We start from the raw sequence: 27166 nt of genomic DNA, 5'->3' as shown, positions 1-27166 counted from the left end.
CTAGCGCTTTTATTATGCTAAAATTCTTGTGCACACAGAAATGGCTTATGCATATTTGCATCAAAAAAGGAAATGAAAGAAGCTTCAAAATTAAACTCTCCGTTCTAAATAAAAAACTGCACAGAAAACATTGGAGCAGGGCCAGATGTAGTAAGTGCAGCCACTTTTACCTAACAGATATTATACATAGAAAAATCACAACCTTGCTTAGGAACATAGGAATTGTCCAACCTATTTCTTACTAGCCTTCCTTCCTCAACTGCAATAAAAAAAAAATAAATTTCTTCTCTTATATGCAGAACAATATCTTTCATTCACTATTGACAAGCTATTTTTATGGGGTTTATTTTATGACTGAAATATAATGTATGATCAGCTGCTCCACAGATCTTGCCTTGTGCTGGAAAGAACTATAAATTGTAGCAGTTCTCAGTTCTGATTCAGCCCCTGGGTGTTGACACTGGAGCTGTTCCACCTTTGCTTCTTAAGCCAGATATGATGCCAAAACATCCTTCTGTTAATGCCAGATATAAAAGGAGCAGAAGCAATAGAAGGATGGCAGCACACTCTTACATGGAAAAGCAAAGGCTTTGAAAAAAATTTTGCTTCACACTGCAAAAACATGATCTGATGAGTCTCCTTTCCTCTTAATCTGCCCACATTTACAAACACAGTCAGTACTCAGTATTTTTTTATACTTAAATAAAAGTCCTCAGTTCTCTCAGTGGACCTCCCAGGGAGTTCATGTGGGTGTTCTACATAATATTGCAGGCCTTGCTTTTACAACCAGACAGACACTGCTACTAAAGATGCCTGTAACTCTTAAAGCCAGCAATGTCTTTAGGGAAATTCATAGAACCAGCAGCCAGGGGAAAAATGCTCTATTTGTCTACCTGTTATTGACAAGACATTGGAAGCTTATGATACTTCCATAGGCACAGGAGGTCTGATAGCCCCCTAACAAGCAGGAGAGATCCTTCAGACATCACACTCACCCATGGCATACAGTGTCCTCACCCTGACTGAGCTCTCTTTTTATTTTCCTTGTTGCTTTCACTTTTATATAGATACCTTGACAGGTTTGAGGGGTGGGCCCATGCTAACCTCATGAAGTTCCACAAGGCCAAGTGCAAGGTCTTGCATCTGGGTCAGGAAAATTCCAAGCACTAATACAGGCTGGGCAGAGAATGGGTTGATGACGGGCGTGAGGAAAATGACTTTAGATGTTTGTTGATGGGAATCTCAACACAGGTAACATTAATGTGTGCAGGTACGTTATTACTAACAGAAAACCAACAGTATCCTGGACTGCACCAAGAGAAGCTTGACCAGCAGGTCAAGGGAAGTGAGTCTCCCCTTCTAGCCTGCTCCTGAGACCAACCTCCCCCCCCCCCGGAGTACTGTGTTCAGTTCTGAAGTCCCCAACATAAAAAAGACATGGAGTTGTTGAAGTGAGTGCAGAGGGCCACAGAGATGATCAGAGCAGAGAAATTCTTCACTATGAGGGCAGTGAGACACTGGCAATGGCTGTCCAGGGAAGCTGTGAGTGCTTCATCCCTGAAAATCACAGAATTATCAAATTTGGAAGGAACCTCTAGATATCATCTAGTCCATCTCTCCCACAAAATCAGGATCACCTAGAGCACATTACAGAGGACTGCATCCATGTGGGTTTTTAATACCTTCAGAGGAGGGGAGTTCACAACCTCCCTGCATATCCTTTTCTAGTTCCTTGTCACATTTTAGAGAAAATAAGTTTTTTCATATATTTAAATGGAACTTCCTGTGTCCCAGCTTGTGCCTGCTGCCTCTTATTCTGTCAAAAGGAATTACTGAGAAGAGTCTGGCTCTATCTTCCCTCCAGCCACTCTTTATGTACTTGTGGTCATTAATAAAATCTCTCCTCAGCCTCCTCTTCTCTAGGTTAAAGAGTCCCATCTCTCTCATTCTTTTCTCATAAGAGAGATGCTCCAGTCCCTCAGTCATCCTCATCATCCTCCTCTGGACTCTCTCCAGTGGTTCCCTGTCTCTCTTGAACTGAGGAGCCCAGAACTGGATTATATGTGTATCTATTTTTTCATATTTGCAATATTCCACTAAAATTAATGGAACTGGGGGGCATTATAAATGTATATATCTTTTTTTTCTTTAATCAATCCAAACATCATTAACAACCCATACATATCCATTGACTTTAAGAGTATTGCAGCAGCCCTCCAGTAAGACTCAGTCCCTTGAGGAATATCTGTGCAGAGTTTTTTATAGCATATACATGAATTTAGATTTCCCAAAGCCTGATAAAATGATGTCCCGGGTTTTCTCAATAAGAAAACAAGCAATCAGATATTGAGGCTTACAAAACCTGCCCTGACTTTTATAAAAGTGAGTTTGAAAATTATTAGAATAACCATCCTTTTAGAGACAGAAAACTGAACAGGCCACAAACTGTTCTGCAGGCCTAGAGGGAAGATCTTGAAACAGATCAGACATCTCAGAAATTATGCACAAGAGCAAGTGTGTAAAATACTTCTCATGCTAAGGAAGCTTGAACTGAATTTTAAACAATTTGCAATATTGTTCATTTTTAACAACATTTAAGCCTCCATTGTTCCATTAAGACTACATTGACCAAAATCTTTGATAAAATTTAAGACTTCAGATTATTGAAAATGTTTCTGAGGGAAGCACATCAGGGTTATTTTCACAAAGCAACCAGTTCTGAGGTGAAATTTTTTTTTCTTCCTTTTGGTTCACTATGAATTGGTGAGGGCATTAGGATGGGACAAAATGACCCACTGTGGCTATTATCCCATGGCAATCTGCACAGAAAACATGCCATTTTCTGAGTGTGGTCTTGAGCAGACCCTTCCCTTTGTTGCTGTTGCCCTGACATGGTGATGTCCTTGCTGCAGAGAGCCCAGCGGGGGCCAAGGACAGAGGCAGCTCTGCCACCACAGGTCGCTGCAGGGTGAGGTCTCGTGCTGAGCTCGGAGACCACGGCTGTCACTCAAGGAATCATTAGCAATGAAAGAGAGGCGGTGAAGCTTGTTGTGTTGTCATCACACTGTAAGAAGGTTGGCTGCAGCCCAAATTATCTTGCTTAGGGAGTGTGAATCAAAATGACATGTAATCTGAATGTTAATGAAAATTTTCTCTTGATTTAGACTTGAGATTCCATCCAGAAAGCTGTCATCTCAGAGACGTTATCTCTCTAGCTCTCTTCTTAGGATATGTATTTGGAAATATATATCAAAGTGAGACTATTTTATCCTAAAACCCTCTCTGCTCACATCCCTGTCGTCATAGCATTGCATAGTTTCCAGAAATGGCCTTATGCTATTAGGAATTTTTGAACCTGTGACGTGGATAAAGGAAAACAATATAGAAAATGTCCCCCTTTTCAAGCAAGATTATTGCACAGGCTTCATAGGCAAATAAATGTCATAGCTATAAATGGTGTTGTACAATGGTACAGATGCATTGTCACAGGGGAGACGTGTACCACTGACCAGATGGTATACATGACCAGAAAACTGGACTGTTTAGATGTTATTTGTGATATTCATCTATGTGAAACTAAATCAGTGAAAATTACTTGTTATTCCACTCAAGATCATAGGGTTACTCTAATGTGAAACCAGCCTAGAGTGATATAAATTAAAGGGAAGCCTTTAATGTAGTCATCCATTTCCTGGCTAATGTGCAGTCAGATGCCCCACTACTTGGCAAGGAGCATAGTTAATTGTAATTTGTATCTTTTTTTTTTTTTTTTTTTTTTTTTTCCTAACAGCTATTAGAGACCTCTGGGTCTGCTGAATTCAGAGGTCCTCTTCTCTCCCTCATGCACTTAAAAGGCAGCTGGAAAATTGAATCTTCTCTCACATTGTGCCCACTCCATACTTGTGCTCTTCACACTACATTTCAACAAAGTTTCTGTGTGTGATACAAAACAAGTAATTAATAAGTATAAAACTATTTCTTATCAGAGTTGAAGGGAAATATATTACTAGTTTGAAAGAACTGAGATCATAAAATCACGGTACAGCATTGTGAGGTCTAACTTATACCTGACTCAGTAAATTATCCAAATGCTCCTTTTAACTAAACAAACTGATGGATTCTGTCTTAAAAGAGAATATGAATGCCTGAACCCTGCAAAAATTGTCACCAAACTCAAACAAGATGTTTTAACATGGAAATATGAACACAGTGATATCACTGAAGGACAGTTCAACATTTGTAAAAGAATTGGGACAATTTGTGTTTTAAAAACATTCTATTAGTACAAAATAATTCAGATTTTAATGAATATTAATACTTAAGGAAGTCTTGGTGGACTTTGAAGATTCTGTATTTGGGCTTTTTTTCAAGTTACATATTTACCCTTTCACCAAAGTTGGTTGTAGAAATATTTTTTTCTGCATTTGAGACAGTGGCACACTCAAGTATGAATGTAAAACAGACTGTAGTCAATCAGGACTATTCCAGTCTGGAAAGGATGTCTGTATCTGCTTTTAAAGTTGAGTTTCTTATTCAGTATTCTGCTTAGTCAGTGTGTACAGTGTTGTATTTTCAAATATTGAAACAAGAACTTGGACTGAGATACAAAAAGACGACTTTGGGAGCTAACTGAAATTTCAAATGTGTTAGGTCAAAAAATTAAAAATGTAAAGTCTTAAACTATCCTGAGAGAGACTTGCATTTTCAGGCAAGTAAGGTTTCTCAGGCTGCCCAACATACACAGCTGCTTATGTCCTTCACTTTCTTTGTGGGATACATCAGATGTTTTCTGAGCAAACCCAACCATAGAGAAACAAGAACTGAATAGAAACAAAGAGCTGTCACATGGACATCACCTAATGAACTGAGTTTGCAAATCTTTGCTCACATAGTACAATTCCTGAGAATAAAATTTCATTGCTCTGTGTACAAGTTTTACCACTTTTACCACTTTCCTCACTCCATTGTGACATCTGCTCATCCCAGTGCAATTTGTAGGAGTGAACTATAAGCCAGAAGAATGAAATAGCCCAAATAAAACACACATAGTTTGGGGAGCTGTTTTTTAGCCCACATAATTCAGTGAGGCTTTCTCCATGACTGTATGAACAGCTCCATGAGAGTGGCAAAAGACAGAAGACAACTTTGATACAGATGTACAGAAAATATCAGACAGACACTTGTGGGACAATCAGCCTTTCGATACCTAAGCAAGAGACATCACTGTTAAGTGACCCAGACTTTCATAAAAACATTCTTTCTACTAAGCACCAAATCATATTACTTAAAATGTGTCTTCCTCTTCTTCCTCTGAAATACATTATTATGAAAAAAACACCTTTACTCTCCATGCTGACAATATATTTCTTAATGAGTTATCATTTATTTGCTTCTAGTCTCTTGGATCAGTGGCTTTGCAAAATCTGATCAGTGAAACCAAATAGAAATGCAGAACAGCTAACATTTTTTTAGGACAAACTGCCTTCTTGTGGTTTCTATACCTGACAATTCATTTCTTTTTACTATTAAAATATGGTCATTGAGTGCTACTTGGACCAAGGCCAAATCACTAGCTAATCTGCAAAAACATTTATGTCCTCTGGTATCTCTGGTGCATAAGAAGAAAAAGAGTCATTTATTGCTAAGGGCCAATATCATTGAAAGCCCCATGTGGAGTTCATCCTTTTTTGTAGCTCTTGTGCTATGTCTCGGTGTAATGATAGTAAGCTTAGATGTGATGATTAGATGAATTTGAAAGTGTGCCAAATGAAGAAGTAACTGTAACTCAGGCTTGCTTCCATCACTTACATCTAATTACAACCACTTTACTCATGTGAAAGGTAGTCTCATTATAATTTACATGCTTAGAATCAGGCAAAAATTGTAACATAAAAGAGACTGGTTACTTAATTTCCATCTTCCTATATCTCCTCAGCATGCTCCTTTAGTCTGACTAGAATCCCTAACACATGGGTAGAATGGGAGTAAGTATTAAATAAGTGGGAAAATCTCAATTTATAACATTTCAAACATAACTTTTAAAGTAGGATAAATGTATTTAAGAGTTGTGCAAAAAAGTGTACAGAAAATGCTAGTGTAAAACTGAATGTTGGCAACCTGAATAATGTCTGAGTTAAGGAATGTCAGGGTGGTTGTTCACATAGCCAACCTATGTGCTTGTACAGCTACACTGAGCAAAGAGGAGAGGAAGGTAGTGGAAAAGGTGTTATATGGCCACACAGAGAAATTTAATGTGTCCGAGTAAGTAAAGATTTAAAGGTGCACACAAGCTACAAAAATATCCAAGCCTTCATATGCTTGACTATGGAATATGAGAACACAATGCAATTTTTGTGATTATACCTGAGTTTCCTGGTTTTTTAGTGCTGAGGAACCCCTGACTGTGAAACCTCATTCCATCCGTTTCATACACCCTTAATATCTTTCTATCCAACTTCCAGCATTGCAAGACAGTTATGGCAGAAGTTGTGCTGTAGGGCATTTTCACCCAAAGTAGTTTGCTATTCAAGTGAGAGCCCAGCACAGCATGCCCAGCTCTCTGTCCTCTGCTTATTTTCTTGCTAAGGACAGTTATGGCTATTCCATTTCCATTTATGGCATTTCTATTCCATCACAGAGCTGAAAAGTCATTACACAAGCTGGAAATGGCCACATCTCTCCGAGCTGTAGGTAAAACAGAGAATAAAGTTAACAGTTACCTTCCTTCCCTTTTCTTATCTTTGAAAGAGCTTCAGCTTCTTATGATGTCCTAACCAGAAAAAGGGAATGAGCCCTTATGGTAGAGTTTAATGAAGAGAAGTCATTTGCACCACATGGATTAGTCCAAAATAATAGTGTTCTGTGCCAGAGGCTGAATCTGTATTAAAAAGAAAATGGATCATAAATTATTCTAATGCTCTTTCACATCATAGATTGCATCTCCTCAATGAAGCTATCTCCTCCTCAGAAAGAGGTGGCATCCTTTACACTGCTTGTTGAGAAGAAACCCTGGCATGGATTCTCCCCCAGACCCGCTTCTAAGTTTGGTCTGGGAGGAAGATGATTATCACAAGGCAAAATCTCATGAGATGGCATCTCTGCTAAAATCACAGATAACAACAAGCCAAGAGTCAATATGAATGTTCACTGTCCTTTTTTATTATTTAGGACAGATTTAGCCACAGTGTGACAGAAGGAGAAAGAAGTAGTGTCCGTTCTTCTCCCTCCTTCAGTCCCTCAGCAAGTCCTGTGAAGTTTTAATAGTCTGCTATTGCTGCTCCTACTGCTGCTGTGGCAGTAATATGACCCCTATCTTTGAGCATTGCTATATTTAGCCATTATTTTGAAACATTTCCAAAGCATGCTGAGGAGTGAAAACCGAAGCAATGCTGTTATAAAACTCAGCAGTAGCTCACTAGAGATTCATCGTGTTACAAAACCACCCCCTTACTTCTTCCTTCCTATTTCCTTAGGCCTAAGGGGATTTCTTTTGGCAGCAAAATACTGCACCTATAAGTCTTTCAATGAAAAGGTAGCAAGAATCATTTATGAGATGGAACAGTAGGCAACTTAAAAAACAGCTCCTACTTGTGTAATCTACACCCACCTTTGCTAGGTAATACACAGATCCTTGACCTGTGACAGCTGTCAAAGCATCTTAAAATTACAGAGCAATGCTGGAGAGCCATGAATCAATACCCCTGCATTAGCCAGCACTGTGCTGCTGCAGCTCACCTCTTGGGAAAGGCATATAATATAATATGTGCAGCTGGTCAGATGTTTTGTTTGGGTTTTGTCCTTGAGCATAAAGATTTGACTACCAAGGACTGCTACAGGTTATTTGACTTCTATACACTTTGTTCCAAATTCACCAGATCTGGGAAAAAATGATCTGTGCAGTAATCACTGCTGCTATCTCATACCCACACTCATCACACACAATCTCTAGAAACATGCCTATACATCCTTGTTTCATAGACTATGGGGAGATAATTTTTAAGGGGATGGAGGCCACATGTCATCCAGTACAACCTCAAGCCATGCCACCTCAGGTTTCAGTGCAGTTAGAGGCACAAACTGGGAGCTGAAGGCCAGTTTACATTGGAAGAATATGATTCAACTGCCCATAATTACAAGGTTTCCATGTCATTACTGAAACTGTCTTTGCAGGAACTGCAAAGGTTAATACAACACAGGCAAATTTTGCATTTGCAGAAAAAAATGAGGTGGATCTCTCTAGGATCTTTGAGGGGTTTCTGCATGCACCATTACCAGTGATAACACTTGGAGCTCAGCAAGCATATTCAAACACAGATGAAGTCCAAAAGATATAATTAATGTAAAAACAGCTGCAATAAATTTCTTATAAGTTAATAATATCTTACCAATACACCATGGTAGCTCTAGATCTAGGCTTTGCACAGGGATTAAATGAGGAAACACTAAGGGTTCACTGGAAGAGCTGGGACATCCAAACCATTTACATGATCTCTTTTAACTGCTCTATTTAAAAACAAGTAGTATCTCCAGGGTACTTGTGTCAATAATATTTTCAATCTTACTTAAAAGAAACACCTTTTATTGATGAAATATATCTTCATGATCCTGAAATTGATCAGATCTGCTAAAATCTTAAATTAGCCTTTGATTGATAGTTTTTTTTCAGTTTACTTTTTAGATTTGTAAGACATTTTACTAAATATTACTTGCATTTTTTCTCACATCCAAGCTAGGAAAGGGTTGGGTCTCACCTCCCCAAATGATACATACAATTAAAGTATGTAGTTCACAAATTCTTCCATCCAAAGCTACAAAAGCACCTAATGTTTCAGTTGTTCATATGACATAGTTCATGCATACATTTTCTCTCTAATATTAGATTTTTTTATAATCAACACTTTTTCAATTAATTTCAATTCTCCTTACTTAATTCAATTTCCTTACTTAATAGGAATATCTCACTCTTTGCTCAAAATAGTGAGAGTAAAATAAGAAAAATTACTAAGTTTTTTTTCCTCCAAATTTCATATGTTCATAGAATGTTTTGGGTTGGATGATATCTTAAACATACTCTAGTTCCAACCCCCCTGTATGGGCAAGAGCACCTCCCACTAGACCAGGTTGCTCATAAACCCCATCCAACCAGGCACTGAACACTTCCAGGTAGGGAGCATCCACAACTTCCCAGGCAAACCTGTGCCAGTGTCTCATCACCCTCATAGTGAAGAATTTCTTCATAATGTCTAACCTAAACCTACCCTCTTCCAGTGTTAAGCCATTTCCTCTAGTCCTATCTTGACATGCCCTTATAAAAAGTCCCTCCTCAACATTCCTGTAGGCTCCCTTTAGGTACACGAAGGTCTCTATAAAGGTGTTCCTGGAGTCTTCTCTTCTCCAGTCTGAACAACAGCAACTCTCAGCCTGTTCTCATAGGGGAGTTGCTCCAGCCTGCTCATTATCTTTGTGCCTTCCTCTGGACTTGTTTCTACAGCTCCATGTCCTTCCAGACCTGGGGGCTCCAGGACTGGAGACAGTACTCCTGGTGGGATCTCATGAGAGCAGAGGGGAAAAATCACCTCCCAGCCTGCTGGCCGCTCTTCTTCTGATGAAGCCCAAGATGTGGTTGGGTTTCTGGGCTGCAAGCACACATTGCCAGCTCCAATTTAAGATGGAGCAGCAGAATTTAAGTAATTATGTCCCATAATAAAAGAACAAATTATTTCTTTAATAATTAGAATTTAAAACAAACAAACAAACAAAAAAACCAAAAAAGCCAACTAGATTATTTAGAGATCAAATCAGAAAGACATACATACAGAAGCCCTGCCACTGTAATGGCAAAACCAAATGACAAAACCAAACCAAACCAAAACAAGCTATCCTACAACTTTTTAAACTTCATTTCCTGTTTTGTTAGAAATTTTCATCTTTTTTCTTTACTTACTACCAACATTACTTTGGTACTAAGGACTTATCTGTCCTTCAGTTCCTATTGAACTGCTTGGATCCCCACAAGTCTATGGGACCAGATGGGATCAACCCATGGGTGATGAGGGAGCTGGCAGAAGAGCTCGCCAAGCCTCTCTCTATCATCTACCAACAGTCACTGGGGACACTCACTGGGGACATCCCAGATGACTGGAGGCTGGTGAATGTCACGCCAATCCACAAAAAGGGCCGGAAGGAAAACCCAGAAAACTACAGGCCTGTCAGCCTGACCTCAGTGCCTGGCAGGGTCATGGAACAGATCATCCTCAGTATAAGCACACAGCCCCTGCAGGATGGACAAGGGATTAGACCCATCCAGCACGGGTTTAGGAAGGGCAGGTCCTGTCTGACCAACCTGATCTCCTTTTATGATCAGGTGACCCAACTGGTGGATGAGGGGAAGGCTGTGGATGTGGTCTACCTGGACTTCAGCAAGGCCTTTGACACCGTCTCCCACAGCATCCTCCTGAAAAAGCTGTCAGCCCACAGCTTGGACAGGAGCACTCTGTGCTGCGTTAAGAACTGGATGGAGGGCCGGGCCCAGTGAGTGGTGCTGAATGGTACTGCATCCAGCTGGCAGCCGGTCACCAGTGGTGTCCCCCAGGGATCAGTACTGGGCCCAGTTCTGTTCAATATCTTCATTGATGATTTAGATGAGGGGATTTAGTCCATCATCAGCAAATTTGCAGATAACACTAAACTGGGGGGAAGTGTGGATCAGCTGGAAGGCAGGAGGGCTCTGCAGAGGGACCTGGACAGACTGGAGAGCTGGGCTGATTCCAATGGGATGAGGTTCAACACGGCCAAGTGCCGGGTCCTGCACTTTGGCCACAACAACCCCATGCAGCGCTACAGGCTGGGGACAGAGTGGTTGGAGAGCAGCCAGGCAGAGAGGGACCTGGGAGTCTGGATTGATAGGAAGCTGAACATGAGCCAGCAGTGTGCCCAGGTGGCCAAGAAGGCCAATGGCATCCTGGCCTGTATCAGGAACAGCATGGCCAGCAGGTCTAGGGAAAGGATTCTGCCCCTGTACTCATCCCTGGTGAGGCCACACCTCGAGTACTGTGTCCAGTTCTGGGCCCCTCAGTTCAGGAAGGATATTGAGGTCCTGGAGCGGGTCTAAAGGAAGACAACTAGGCTGGTGAAGGGACTCGAGCACAGATCCTATGAGGTGAGGCTGAGGGAGCTGGGGGTGTTCAGCCTGGAGAAGAGGAGGCTCAGAGGAGACCTCATCACTCTCTACAACTCCCTGAAAGGAGAGTGTAGCCGGGGGGGGGTTGGTCTCTTTTCCCAGGCAACTCTCAGCAAGACAAGAGGGCACGGTCTCAAGTTGTACCAGAGGAGGTTTAGGTTGGACATTAGAAAGAATTTCTTTACGGAGAGGGTGATCAAGCATTGGAATGGGCTGCCCAGGGAAGTAGTGGATTCTCCATCCCTGAAGAGATTTAAAAAGAGACTGGATGTGGCACTCAGTGCCATGGTGTAGTAACTGCAGCAGTAGTGGATCAAGGGTTGGATTTGATGATCTCTGAGGTCCCTTCCAACCCAGCCAATTCTATGATTCTATGATTCAAGATAATTTTTTAGCCTGATAAACACCACATCTTCATCAGATGTCTTCAAAGCCACAGAAGAGAAATGTCTTCTGAATGCTGGAGGAAAAAAAGAAGTGTTTGAAGACACTGTGAGAACTGGTAGTCATTCAACATAACAATTATTTGGATGCTTTAAAAGAAAGATTTAATTTTACTGAGTATGTTTCCCAAAGCCCATTAGTCACTCATGATAGGTGACTTTCTGTCCAAAAGTTTAGGAAAGAGGACTTAAGGTCCATGAGCTTCTCAGAATTATGGAAGCTCTTGTGAGCATGGACTGCAGCACCAAGATGCACTTGGACTTCTGCAGGGCAGTGCAGGGGGAGATGGGCAACAGTCCGGGAAAGACTGAAAGAAGGAAGTGGGATAGAAAGAGGGAAAGGAAAAACTCACAGGAGCCAAATTTACTTGCATACTGACAAACTTCATCACCAGGCATATGTGGCACACGTATCTTTTTCTCAATTCAAGGGGTAAATGCACCTAAGTAGCTGAATAGTTAGACTCTTATGTCTGGTAAATGTCTGGTGACTCTGTTCTTCTGCACTCTTAGAATGAAACTTTTCTCCAAAGCAGAAAAGGTCAAAGCATGTTTTTGTTCTCTTTACAAATTTCAAAGCAAATATAACAAAAATGTATTTCAAATTTTTCTTTCTTGTTTTTCCCTTCTGATATTTCCAAAAGGCAAAACCAAGTATCAGTGATAGCTGTGGTTTTGTTGTTTTGTTGCTTGTTTGGGTTTTTTTAAAATCCTGGTTTTTTCTGTTGTACATTTTCATGTAAATAAAAATATACTGTTTAAAACAAACAACTTTTTTTTTTTTTTAACCAGTTATACTTTTTTAAGTTCAGTTTTGGAACTCTTTAGATTAAATTTGAGTGTGCCAGTGTCATCACCTAAACCCAGTACACACAAATCTGTATGAATGCAAATTTAATTCATTCTCTCTCAAAACGAAAACAAACAAAAAATAAAAAATGTTTATGTCTTATAAAACAGTCATAAAGCGTAATAACTAGAAACATTAACAGAGGAGAGACAGAGAGAACCATTCTAAGAGTCTATTCTCTTTGACAAGTGGTATTTATTTAAACATTCTTCTTGTTTCAGGCTCCTGATTATTGCACAAATATTTTATGCTCTGGTCATTTTACAAGTGCAGTAGCTCTTAGAAGAAGTGTAGTACTTTTATTAGTGCTCTGTGAGACTGTTATAAAAAAAAAACACATGGGAGGTTTAAATTTTGGATCTTCAACTCTACTAATTATTCTCTAAGGGATTAATTAGGGCAACTTTTTTAGCTTTCCAGCAAGTTTATGCTCACATTTATACACAGTTAAGGAACAATTTGCACTGTGATCACAGAAAGATTCTGTTTGTTTTTTTTAAAATAAAAACCTGCTGCTAAGGGCTCACAGTAGTTAAGGTTAAAATAAATTTACAGGCCAACAAACCAGTTTTAAAAGGACACACTCACATTTTCACTTTTTTTGTTCTCAGAATTCTGAGGTCAAGGATAGTTATTTATAAATAATAAAAAGGAAGAAGTCGAATACTGTTAGAAACCAACTGTGCTAGTGATAAGCTCCGTGTAAGAGCATCTGACTACTCAGTCAGTTTGGAATTTCTCACATCCTGAATCAAGAAACCCAGGAAGATTTGGCCTTTATCCCCTTGCTTTCCAGTCTCCTTCTCAGAGAAGAGCCTGGGTGTGGCTGTATCCAAATCCTTGTCTAAGTGGCACAACCCAGATGACAGCCTAAAAAGATTTCGGCTGGACCCCCTTGCTTTCTAGTCTCCTGCTCAGAGGGGAGCCTACATACAGCTGGATCCAGTTCTCCTCCCAGTCTTGAGTTTCCCAGAGAGGGAAACCAAATTATGACAACTCAAGGCAAAACCTGATCGTCCAAGACCCCTTGATTGGATTAAAGTGAAACGACACTCAAGGTCTGTACTTGAACATATGATTGAATTAATACTGTAGAAGGAATAAAAGCTGGTACGTTGATTATTATATACACTCAGGCTGCTCAGTCATAAAGGATGATTATTTAGATCACAAAAGTCACAATGCACATACAATACACATACGTTCAGGCTTCCTAAAGTGGGAAAAAAATGTGGTTACTTAATGATTCTAGGAAAGAGAAGAGGAAGAGAGTAAAAGAAAAGTTAAGAGATAGACAACAAATAAATCCTGGATCCATCATTGGGCCAGACAGTGGGGGAGGGCTGGTGTCAAAGAAACTCCTGAAACCCATCAGTGTAGATTCTCTTTTTACTGGACTGTTCTCCTTCGTGAGCATGGTTGAGACATAGCAAACCAAACAACTGGAGCAGACCTCCACTTTGATCCCCAATTCTTATCTCTGTTTGCAGGCTCTAGGACACATGCAGGCCATCTCTGTGGGTTCCAGGCAGTCCTGTTGTTTTGTTGGAGGGCTTCCAATGATGTTTCACACCACTTCTCAGAATATACTTCCCAAGATCTGAACCCTGACAGTATTTTGCAATTATCTAATATTCTGATAGTGTCTTTCCCTGTGTGTGCAGATTGCTCTTTTTAGACTATCACAGAACAGGACCAATTAAATATTCTTCTATCTTTGCCCCCATGACTCAAGCAATTTTACTAATTCCTCCATCATGTCACATGAGAAACATAAACCAGGTTTTCCTTCACTCACAACTCAAAATCCTCAGCACCAACTGCACAAACTGCCAAAAATTCAAGCATTTAAAGATACTGAATATATATCCTCATTCTAACTACTAAACAGGATGACTGGTCCCCCCCAAAATAATAAAATCTTATAAGCTGTCTAACAGAAAGGGACATTACTATTTTATTCCAGTCAAAAACTGTGAAATCTAAGGAAAGAACTGAAGGAGCAATACCTATGTTTTCCTTCTTAGACTTCATCAGTAATAGGGTTCTAGAGGCATGGCAGTAGCTCCAGCAGACGAAATATACCAAATGAGCCCTAGCCAGGTGCTTAGAGGAAGCTATGTCCACAAGCAGCTTCAGAAACCATTCATCTAAAATTTTACATATGCTGGCTTTTTATATGCCAGTTCCAATTCATTAGAAACTGGATTAAGGGATAAAAAAAAAACACCAAACATTATGACCCTTTGACAGATGTAGTTTGAATAATTTATATACTTTTTATTATTCAATAGTTCTCAAATGTAGGCATGGTATTGTCATTCTAATCTTGAAATTTAATATTTTTTGAATCCTCCAAAATAGGTTCTTTGGTTACTGAACACAAAGTCAAAGAATTAAAACCACTACATAAGCAGGGCCTTGTGAAAAGGTGTTGTAAATACTGATGTGCACAGGAAGATTCTTTAAATTCATTTTTACTGCTGGGAAGTAATAAAATTGTTGAATACCTTCTGGTATCTCATCTCTTAATCAATATGAATTCCCAGTAACAAGCAATGAATTCCAACCTAATTGAAACAATTAGCCTAACACTGTTGTCAAGAAAACACACTATTATAAATCATGACATACTAAGTATTAATTTCTTAATCTAATTTGAAGTATGACTGCACATAGCCTCTCCATGATATTCACTGCTGATAATACAAATCTTGGCTGTAAGCCTGCAAAGTGATCAGCATGAGTTTATACCTCAGCACAGAGGGTCTGCACATTCATAATACATTGTAGGATCTAGAGCGCAGGAAAAATGGAAATGAAGAAGCACTGCAGAACTTTTCTGTGGTTGGCCCACACAGTCTGGAATCTTTTCTGCAGAACTGCTGATCACCTACATAAAGTTTGGAAAAGAATGTTCAGATGCATGCAGAAATACCCTTGGAATAACTCATTATTAGACAACAATAATAATTATTAATTGAATTGTATTCCTAACAATTTAAACCTTAAATTACAAAGCTGGATTTCTTAAACTGGAACACTCTAATAATTTGTTATATTCATTCTTATTTGGGCTGTGTATTTACATTAAATGAGTCATATTAGATGAAAGATATGCACATAACAAAAGACGATTCCTTCTTAAAACTTCAGTCTCTAAAAAGCTAATTTAAAACAATAAAGATAATTTAAAGGTGACTGATTTTCATACTATTTTAAGAAAGGAGAACTGATAAATTAATTTCAGTAAAATGTCTCTCATTTAGATGTGCACACAAAACTTTTCATCCAAATTCCTTCGCAAGAGAAGGAATTGTACTTACCTCATATGTACAATTCATCTCACTCTGGGGTAAACATGAAAAGCAGTTCAGTAAAGTTGTGCTATTTAGGTGACTGTTAAGGGGAATCTGATCTTGTTAGCTCACATCTAGCTCACTGGTGTCCATGACCAAATCTGTATAATACAAGGAAACTGTAAGTAGGCTTTATTTTGCCTAATTTTCACCACCAAAAAAAAAATCTAATAATCTAATTTTATTTGTTCTTTCTATAGTTACTAGAGAAAGACAAGGACATCCAGAAGGTAATATTCTTTTATCTGTCTGGAATTTCTTTCTAGAGCTTGAGCAACTTGTTTATATTTAATATGTTCAGCTAGAGAGCTTCACACTCTCTGGCTTGTTCAAGCCTGTGGCAGAAAAAATACAGCAAATTAGGGTATCAAGCGAAGTGTCAAACCCCAGATGGCTATTTCAGCAAAACTAACATTTTTCTTTTCTGAGGTGTCTTTCTTGATTTGCTGCCTGATAAAACAGTAGTGAAATATATATCAAGGAACTACCTTGTATTACGAAGATCTTAAAAAAACTTCAATACATAAACACCTGTATGCACACACACCAGGATCAGTTTCTGCACGCATAAAATATAGCCTGCTCTAGAATGGTATTTTATATCATATAATAATCCTGAAGAGAAATTCAATGTAGTTAATTCCAAATATCATTCTCCAAGAACTTACTCATAAGCTGGCCTACATCTCGAAAGAAACTGTATCAAGACCTATATCCTGTCCCCTCTGTGACCACACAATTTACATTTTATTTTATCTGTCAACCTCACTGTCTATTTTAGGAACAACTTATCCAGAAAAGTAGTAGAAGTAGATGAGACATTTTAAGAAAATGTAGAAAAGGGTTATCATTTTATGCAAGCTAAAAAAGTTGGTCCTACATAAGACAACACATTATATGTCACCAAAATATTATTCTGGCCCACAGTTTTATGATCACTATATAAATAATTACGAGGAAAAAATTATGTAAGGGTACATAAAATGGAACAATTCAAAATAGTGTTTCTTTGGTTTCAAGGTGTTTTCCAAATTTCTACAAGCTATTGCATAATTATGTTGTATCAGTCAAAGATCCTTGTTCCAATTGTACCTAACATCATCAGATGAACGCTAACTTAGTCAATGATCCCATATTACCATAATTACCATTAGGATCTTTTCCCACTGGGTCAATAGCAGCCTAATCTGCCTTCAGTAGTATTTGCAAGAGTTTAATTTTGTTCATGGATGATCTGAGATCTATGTGGAGGTTTCACATCAGTTATTATGAGGCTTAGGATGTAAGAAAAGAGCCACCAATGTAATTTTATGAAGGAGTAGTCTTGCAAATTATTGCTTCAAATACAAAGCAGGGGACACATGAAAAAAGACTTTGCAAAAGTTTTAAAGTGTGGAGTCCTAAACTTTCTGTGTTCATTTAACGTGCTATTGAGAGAGATTTAAAAAACATTATCTAGAAGCTGAAACATAATACCACTGTGAGGCAATGGAATTTACTCATAACCATGGTAAATTCTGTAGACTACGCATCACAGAAAAAACATGATCTCGTAAGGTTTGAGGTTGTAAGGAACACCTGGAGGTGATCTGGTCCAGCTACTAGGTCCTGCCCAACTGGACAACCTGAAGCCAGATGCCCTGCACTAGCTTTTTTCATATCTCTAAAGATGGAGACTGCATAGTGCTCTGGGTAACCTGTTCCCAGTGTCCCATTACCCTCACAGTAAAAACATGTTTCCTGGTGTTTAGGTGGAATGTTTCACTTCGAACCTATTATCTTTTGTCGTGTCATTGGACATCGCAACAAAGAATCTGGGTCTGTCTTTTTTGCACCCTCCCTTCAGGGTGGTGCATGCACTCTTGCACCTTTGCCCCATAACTTATATGCATTAATTAGATCCTCCCTGAGCATTCTCTTCTCTAGGCTGAACAGTCCCAGCTCCCTCAGCCTTTCCTTATATGTGAGGTGATGCCTTCATCATCCCTGTGCTCCTTTGCTGAACTCTCTCTGGTTTGCCAATATGTCCATGTTCCTCTTCAACTGCAGAGCCCAGAACTGGGCACAGTACTACAAATGTGATCTCAACAATGATGAACAAAATTAAAGGATCATGTCCCAAAATCTGCTGGCAATACTTTGTCTAATGTAGCCCAGGATATCATTTGCCTTCTTTTCAGCAGGGACACATCCCTGTCAGAGGTTCAACTTCATGTTCACATGACCTTTTTCTGCCACAGCATATATTGGTGTATGGGTTTGTCCTTCCACAGGTACAGGACTTCTCACTCCTTGTTGAACTTTATGATGTTCCATTTCTCCAGCCTGTAACCATTACAAGGAATTTATTACTGTGATAACCATTTTGATTCTTGTGAATGAAATGGAACTCTTCCATTTCTGGATCTTTTTTTTTTTTTTGTGAAAGAAGACACAAATATGTGTTTTTCATAACAAAGCCCTCTCAGTTTTCAGGAGATATCAAGCAGGAACTCCCCCCACGCACTCGAAGAAATTGATGGAAAGGACAATTATACTTTATTAACAAACAAATGTTAATACATAAGGTAAAATTATGCCTGAGTGCACAGAATTTATTCTTTCCAATAAAGATCTAGTAATAAAAAAGATGAAAGACTTATTAGTTGTTCTCACTGGGAAAGTGATTTGTATTTTTTTATTATACAGTACAGATTGCTCTCCAGTAACACAAAAAGCAAACTACTTGAACAGAATATAAGCATCATGTGAATCAAAATCTGAATAGTCTATTGGGGGTGTATATAATAATTTTCCAGTTTTTTTTCATAAAGCAAATAGCCAAATTAAAATAAGTCTACGTTAATTTGACTCACTTGAACTGGACTGGGCTTTCAAGAGGGAGCCAAGGGAAAAGAATAAGCTATTGGAAGCTGTGCAAGTCAACAAACATACATCATGATGGCATAAGTTTTAAATTACTTTCTTCATCTTCACCTCATTGGTGCTTAAACTACTGAGAGAAATGGCTTCAGTATGTACTCTGGTCTGATTAATTTCCATGGTACTTATAAATTTGATTCCATTTTAAATTGCACTGCAAAAGTACTGTCTTCAGTTAAGACAAATATCTGTGCATAAACATGAATAAATTCACCAGCACTGACTAGCCCTGGAATTTTTTATTAAAACATGTAGCATTAATCTCCAGGTTCCTAAAGTGGCATGAAAATAGTTTGAATGTTAGCAGACAGGAGCAGTAAAATCCTGCTACTGTATACAATTTTTTTTCCAGCCAAGACATCGGTATATGAAAAGAAATTAATGGTCTGATCCTTGAATTTCAGTGTAGGCAAGTTTGTGAATTCAAATTAGTTATCAGTTTCTACACCTCCTGTTATGCTCTAAGCATTCTGAATTTAACTCATCTAGGTATCAGTGCTAAAGGATGAAGTCAAATTTGCCTGATTGACTGAGAACTTTCTAAGTATGAGAGGAATTTAAAGAAATGAAACTCTAATAAAGAGAAAACACCTTCTTTTTAGGCATCACTTTCACCTTCTTAAATATAAGGAAAAAGATAAATAAAAGCTATTGAGCCATAAAGAGGTTTAGCTCAAATGAAAAGCACATTACAGCAGTAAGAATTTATTAAAAAAAAAACCCTTCAAAAAACTATTCCAAAAAACTTCAAAATGTAAACTCACCAATTTTTGAAACACAAATCAGTGTGAAATAAGTGGAAATAATGTCATGGTATATTTCTGTAACATTTGCCATCTCTGAGGCACAAACCATCCTTTTCATTTATTTATTTCATTTTTCCACAGCTGGCAAAACTAAAGAGATCTTAGAATCTGATTTCTTGGAATAATGTTTTGGACCTCCAAGCTTTGCAGCTGCTAATTTCAATATTTTATTGAACCTCCCCACACTCCAAGGCTGTTTCCTTTTCGTGAACCAAAACATAAACTTTTCCCTAGGATATCAGAGTGTCTTTCACTTCTGGACTGTCCACAGAAAGGAAAATGGACCATGAAGGACATCCAGAAAGTTTCTCATCAGAAGACTACTCTGCTAAAAGTTAATATTTTCTATTAGTTTGAGTATCCCTTAAAAATAAAAATAAAAACAAAAATAAAAAATAAAAATAATTAAAAAAGCAAACACCACAGAGATCAATAAGGTGTTTTTTTTTCTAAACAAATCATCAACAACATTTATGTCCAATGTCAAAATATTGCCTCTTATGGCCAGAAATGTTGGGCTCCACCATACATGTTTTACAGTGTTTGAAAAAGTGGTGCCCGGTCTTTTCTGTTTCTGTTCTTCATGACTGTTGATTAAAATGGACAATAAACATCATGGAAAAGGAGAAACTCAGAGGATTTTCAAAACACACCAATGTGATAGAGAAGCTACTAGTCTATTATGCTAACAGATCTTATATCTCCTCTTTTCTGTCCATACTTACCTGCTATCTCATTTCTTACATACACTGTTTAGGTTATGGGCCACCTTTTGGTCTTATATTTATATTAAATAGATGTTTGTGATATTAGCATTGTAATGCAAGCAACAGAAACAAAACACACCATTAAAAAGCTCTGGGGAAAACCTTTTAAAAGATTTTTTTTTCAATTGCCTATTTTTAGAAGAAAAAATCTAATCCTCTCTTCTGCCAATGGAACACTGTCTTTGTTTCACATTGGGACAACTACTCTGGATTTCTGGTATATCTCTGAAATACAGGAAAAATGCAAACTGAGTAACTGTCAGACAACACTCAGAAATAATTTTTTGGAATACACAAGGAAAAAGAAGAAAGGTACAAAGTATGTTCAGTTCAGTTAAAGGGAGTAATAAGTTATTCTTTCAAGTGACTAAATGCCTCAAGGTAACAAATACTCACTTTAAGTTATCCTATTACACTGGATACGCCTACACTAAAATGGAAGTTTCTGGTTTAAATTGTGAAGTCTCAATGGGATCATTTAGAAATGCCAATGTATACCATGAATATGGTATTCAGAAAAACTCATCTGAAATGAGTTTTAATAATCAAGAGGGTGACTATATTATTAAAGCTGCTGACTACACCATATTTAAAGATTTCAACTCCAGTATTATTTCCAAAGGTGTCAGATAAAATACAGAAAGTCAAATTCTTTCATCTTTTGAGCATGAATATTCACATTATGGTCATTCTCATAAGATTCATAGATATATCAGTTCACTATTCATCAAACTTTATTCCTTCGTGTTTCTCTATCTTGTCCTCTTTTGCAAAGTTGTGTGACCCATGGCTGCTTCATATCTCAAACTATAAGAATAGTGAGACTGCTGGAAGCTGTACAAATGTGAAACTTCATAGGCTACAGCATAACACTTTTACCACACAAGAAATTAAGAAATTAGGGCTAAGAGAAGAACCATTTACCCTTTCAAAAGTCTAACTTAAATTTTCAGGAGGACTGTAACCTTTGTGGTTAGGTTAGGCTTTCATTAACTGTTACTGCACAGGCAATGGCTGATTAACCCCTAATCCTTAATTGACCCTTAATCATTAGTCCTTAATCCTAATTAACCCTTACATCACTAGCAGAAACTGTGTATTATCCAGTAATTCTTTGAGCAGTCACATGAGGAAAAGGAAAAGAAATAAATTTGAAGACCTTTCAATGTACAGCAAAAGATGGTGTGTGACATTAAGGTAATTGATTAAAAGAAAAGCTAAAATTTTCCTCAAAAGCTTCAACTCTAAGATAACTTTGATTGAATGTTTAACTGCCTCTTGTCTTTTTCTTGCCCTTGTGAAATCTAAATCTGAAATCACTTTTCTCTCATTTCTGAATGAAGCAGAATGTTTTCCTAGTGTAAGTCAGATCTTTCAGTTTGCTGCTGCTTTCAGTTCTTACCAAGTCAATGTGAATCTTGTTTCTAGAGTAGTAATGACCAAGACAACATGATACAGACTTATCTGCCAAACCAGTCCATTTACATGATGAGTCTTTTAACCTCTGTTAAGACATCCACCATTATCTTTTTTGTTTTTAACATCCTAGTGCATGGGAGAGATTCTTAAAATGTTTATTTAAAGTGTGAGAAAACCAAAACTTTTCAATTAAAAATTTAGATCCAGAAAGCCTTAGAAATAGATCAATATTGTTTCCTCCGTTAAAATAAAAAAAAGGTATTTTTTCTTGTCTTTTTAAAAAAAAACAAATATTTGTTAGAACTATTTGACCTGTAATTTGTTTGTTCCAGATGTAATTCATATCTAAAAAATTCTGTCTTGATACCAAGGAAAAAGCATTTTTCCCACTGTCAGGTTTAATTAGCATTTTGAAGATGTGAAGTATTCTGTTCAGCCTGTTATCTTTATTCACTATCATTTACTCCCTGGCTTATCTAAACTAACTAAAACACTATATTATGCTCTTTCTTTCTTGCTTGTTTTGTGGGTTTTTTTTATGTCTCATTCTAGAGGTATGCTTAAAATGTACAAGGCATAATAATTCTGTGGTTTTGCATGGTAGAAGGGTATTATTTCACAGGTGTATGTCCTTTTACTTGCCCTATTGCTTTTAGCAGCAGACATACCAGGCTTTTCACTGAGTGCTAAGAAAGCCAATATGACATGATTTATTTTTATTAGTAATGCTGAACCCAATTTAAATCACAGTTCTGTACTAGACATACTGGCCAGTTCCAATCAGAAAAGCTTACAGTCAAAATGGACACAATAAATTGAGAAGTGTAGGAGGAAAACTGTGGCAAAAAGGTCAGTCAAGCAAGGATACTTGCTTAGTTCAGACAGCAAGATTTGTTGTAGAACTGAGATTCAACCTAGATTTCTCAAGGTTTCGATCATGTTTTAACAGCAATACCTTAAACCGTTTAATACCTTAAACATCAACAGCCTGAGAAAAGAGGAATCTAAACATTTTTTGTTAATCTATAAGTGAATATTTCAAAGAAGAAACAAAAAGTAAGGAAGGAATACACACAGCAAAGCTAATCCTATTGGGATGCAGCAGTAAGAACATGACTGTGCAAGCCCCAGAAAGAACTCACCAGCTCTGTGGAGATCTCAGAGTCAAAAGCCATGTTAAGGTATTTTGGGAAATCTGTTGATCAGTTAGTATGGAGTAAGAAAAGATGAAAAGGACAGAAAACATTGAAAACATAACCCACAAGAAAATAATGATGGATGGTGGCTTCTTTCATCTAGGAAGAGTGAGGTCATGGTGTCTTAACCTTGGCTGGGTGCCAACTGCCTGCCATACTCTCTCTCAATCCCCCTTCTCCGCAGGATAGTTTAAAAAAAAAAAAAAGATGAAAAAGCTCATGGATCAAGATGGACAGGGAAATGACTTACCAATTACCATCATGGATAAAACAGATTCAATTTAAGGAATATTAATTTAATTTATTGACAATTAGAATAGAGGAGGACAGTGAGAAAAACCTCAGAGTTAAAGACAATTCCCATGATTCCCACCACCGTTTTGTCCCAGGCTCAACTTTACTCCTTTACTTCTCTCCCCGCTGTCTTCTCTGTCCCCTGAACAATGCAGGACCCATGAGGAATGGGAGTTGCAGTTAGTTCATAACTTTTTCTCTGCCACTCCTTCCTCATGCTTTATCTTTGATCCAGAGTGGTGTTGCTCCAACATGAATTCTTGCAACTGGCTGCAGTTCTTAAGTGCATATCCACCTGCTGCAGCATGGGATCCTCCACAATGTGCAAAGTAGGTATCTGCTCAGACATGATTCTTCATGGGCTGCAAGGAAACCTGGTCTTCACCACAAACCATAAGGAATTTCCACCCTGGTGCCTGCAACACCTCTTCCCTTTCCCCTTTCATTGACCTTGGTGTCTTCAGGGCTGCTTCACTCATAATTTTCTCATTCCTCTCTTTCACAGCTTCTACACTGCAATACACTAACAACATTAGATGTGCTATATATATATATGCTATTTCTTGCTGAAATGCCCTAAAAGGTTAGATTGATGAGAAATATTGCCACTGTTCCCTTGCATTTGTCCAAGTTGATAGTTTAAGGAATCAAGTATCTCAAATCTCAGCTGAAAAAACTAGGAAGATAATGAAAATGACTTGGATAGAGTACATCTGGGACTTTTTTAGCATTCTTAACATGAAACATATGCTTAAAGTGTTCCCGAAGTATGTCCAATGTAAATAGTGACTAAAACTTGAACTTCTTCCTTGGTTAAGACAAACCATTGTAATGAACAATCTAAGAACAGAGATAACAGAAGAAACAGCTTTACTGTGTTTATGTACAGTGTGTCATAGGCTAAACACTGAAATTTAACTTAAACTGAAACTGTACTGAAACCTGTAGGGATTTAAAAGAAGCTAAAATAATAATAAAAAGAAATAAGTCAGGTTTTCCACACATTTCATAAAGGGATTTTTCTGAAAGGTACCTGTTGGAGAGGAAGGTAAAGAGCTTTCCTTCCTATCCTTCCCAAGTAATAGAATTATAGAAGAAGAGCAGGTCAAATGTCTTCTACTAAAGTATTTAACAATAAAAGGGACGGGTATCCAATCTTCTAGTGCTATTTATCATTTACTTACCACTTCTATAAATTAATTGTTCCATGAAAGTTTGTTGAGAGATACACAAATGTTGGTAGCTCGACTTTGGCAAAGCAAGCTCTCCAGAATGTATTACTGGTATTAAAGCTGGCACTTGGTTACTTTATTGGAAAAGTAACATAAACAAGACAAATACTTTAACAGAAAAAAAATTATTTTCTGATTACTTAATGGTTATTATAAAGGCAAACTCAGCCCTGCAGCAACACCCTTTCAAAGATCCTTCTTCCCTCTCTCTTAAAACATGCTATCAAAGTGTGGTCATGCTTCTTGGCAAATGCCAAACACCAGAGCCTTAAATCCAATCAAATTTGTGTTCCATTTTTACATTCCAAACTCCCCAAATGAAACTGGAAGCTGAGATACACCAATCTTGCAACTTCAAGTATTACTTATTCTGCTTCCAGGAACACTGTTGGAAGTCTTAAATCATGTTAAAGTTGGTCTCTGAATAGGATTTTCAAACTTCAGAAGAAATGCGTAAGCGGTGTAATGCTCTTTCTTCTTATCTTGCATCACCAGTGCTTACATTAATTTCAACAAAATAATCTCTAAAAGGCACAGATTTCATAAATTTGCAACACAGTACCCGTTGAAATCCATCCTTCAGATCTTCTATAGACTTTGCATTAAGAAGGGGGGAGGAGGGGGAAGAGTATAAAGAAACAACAAAGTAAAAGTTAAATCTCTGCCTGAAGCATACAGGGTGATGTGAGCACTGATACCAGATTTTGTTTTTAATGAAAAGCAATTTAAGGAATTTCTTTATAAATGGATCAGCCAGGCTGCAACTGCATAATATAATGGACTTTTACTTCACTATGTTCCTGTTGCCATACACTTGACTAGTGTTTCTTAGGATTTATAGGACTTTTCTGAGGCTTTTTTCAGAGTTCTGATTCTGGGGGTTTCTTTGCTTTTCTTTCTCCTCCATTGTAAATTACATTTGTCATGTCATGGAACCACAATTGTTTATTGTGAAAAGTCACTAATGAACAAATGACCCTGCCACCTGGAGCACTTACAGTATCATGTTAAAACTCCACCTACAAAAGAAAAAAAAATCTTCCCTGACTATTGATTCAATGGTAGAGTTTGATTGTACCCTGGAGGCAGGTGACAGCTAGGCAACAGGGTTCTTACTATTTTACACTCCCTATTACACAAACCAAATAAATCTTCAAATAAATTCACTTTTTTCTCACTTTTCTACTATGTAACAGTTAAGTATTGAGCACCCTGTATTCTGTCTCCTTCCGGGATATTGAAATAAAAATTTTCATAGTTTGCATTGCAATAAATTTCTACAGTCTACAGAATTTGGAAGCTGTCAGGCCAAAAGCATGACGCCTTTAATACTTATCACAGTCTTCTTGTGCTACACTAGCTCCTTTTGACAAAAAACCACATCCACTAACTAGAAATATGAGCAATATCTACAGTGTCAGCTCTCTTGTACTGTAACCATAACTGTAGCAAGCTGGCCTCAGGGGGGATGAAGTTAGATTTTAGGGATGAAGATAGTATAGAATATGAATATCTTGAAGACATGCTGCAAAACCTTTTCAAAAAACAGTTTTTACAGCTTGGGCAAAACTGCATTAACCAGGCAACTTCCTCAGAATGAAAAATAACACTAAACCCATACCTAATAACTACAGTAGGAAGAAAAGCAAAGGATTCCACAGACTGACTGGATTTGTGTACTGAGGAGTAGTAACAGAGAACATGAGATTTTGGGGTTTTGTTTGAAAATCTCATTAATTTAAAGTGCAGTGTCCTTTACTGCCTCATACATACCATAGTGTACATCGTGATACTGTCACTTAAGAAGAAAACTGAAGGAATGAATAAGCATTGATCCTGAAGGACAAGATAGCTACAGAAGTGATCAAATAAGGCACATTTGAACATTCAAGACAGGTTGTCTCAAAAGACTGCTCTTTTGATTCTTTTGGTTGTCTATTTTCTCAAGCTCTTTCTCCACTGGGTTTTAACCTCATTTTCTATTCCTCTGACCAGTCATTGACTATTCCAAAACAAGATGAGGCCAAGTGAGGCCTCTAGAAGCAAGGCTAATCAAAAGGCAGCAGTCCTTTCTACAGCCGGTCGTAGATCTTGAGAACCCTACCAAGTATACTGTTGGGGGGTGAAAGGTTTACAATATGTCTTCTGCTTATAGTTGATACTAGAAACAGAATATGGATCTGCTCACAGCCAAAACAGTTCTTCATGTGTGTAAACCACACTAATCCTACATTAATTAGACAACCAGAAGATATTTAGCTGTATAGAAGAAAACACCTTCCATTTTGCCTTTTGCAATTATTTCCACGTCTAAGTCCTTTTTCCATATCACTGTCACAGTTAGAGTATTAGAACTTGTCATAATATTTGAATTTGAGGTTACTTGGACTGAGTAGGACATTTAGTATTCAATGACAATTTATGACCTTCCATCATCAGTTTTATCTTAATATTATGTACATATTTTAATTCAGTTCTTTTAAGTGCTGATATTAAAAAAAGATAATAGAAATGTTTGTAATTTCCCTTTTTTATTCACATCTGCCTTTCAACTATGCTACTGTATATAATAGTTCTCATCTAATATAATTTAAACTCTTAAAAGGAAAATATGCAGCTAGCAGGATCCTTTGCTACTAGAAACAGGCAAGTTGTTCATGTTTTTCTCCTTACACTTTGAAGAAGCATCTGCCATGGGA

Source organism: Calypte anna, chromosome 3 (genome assembly GCF_003957555.1).
Source record: "Calypte anna isolate BGI_N300 chromosome 3, bCalAnn1_v1.p, whole genome shotgun sequence".
NCBI classification, from domain to species: Eukaryota; Metazoa; Chordata; class Aves; order Apodiformes; family Trochilidae; genus Calypte; species Calypte anna.
Note: the sequence above shows the minus strand (reverse complement) of the source record.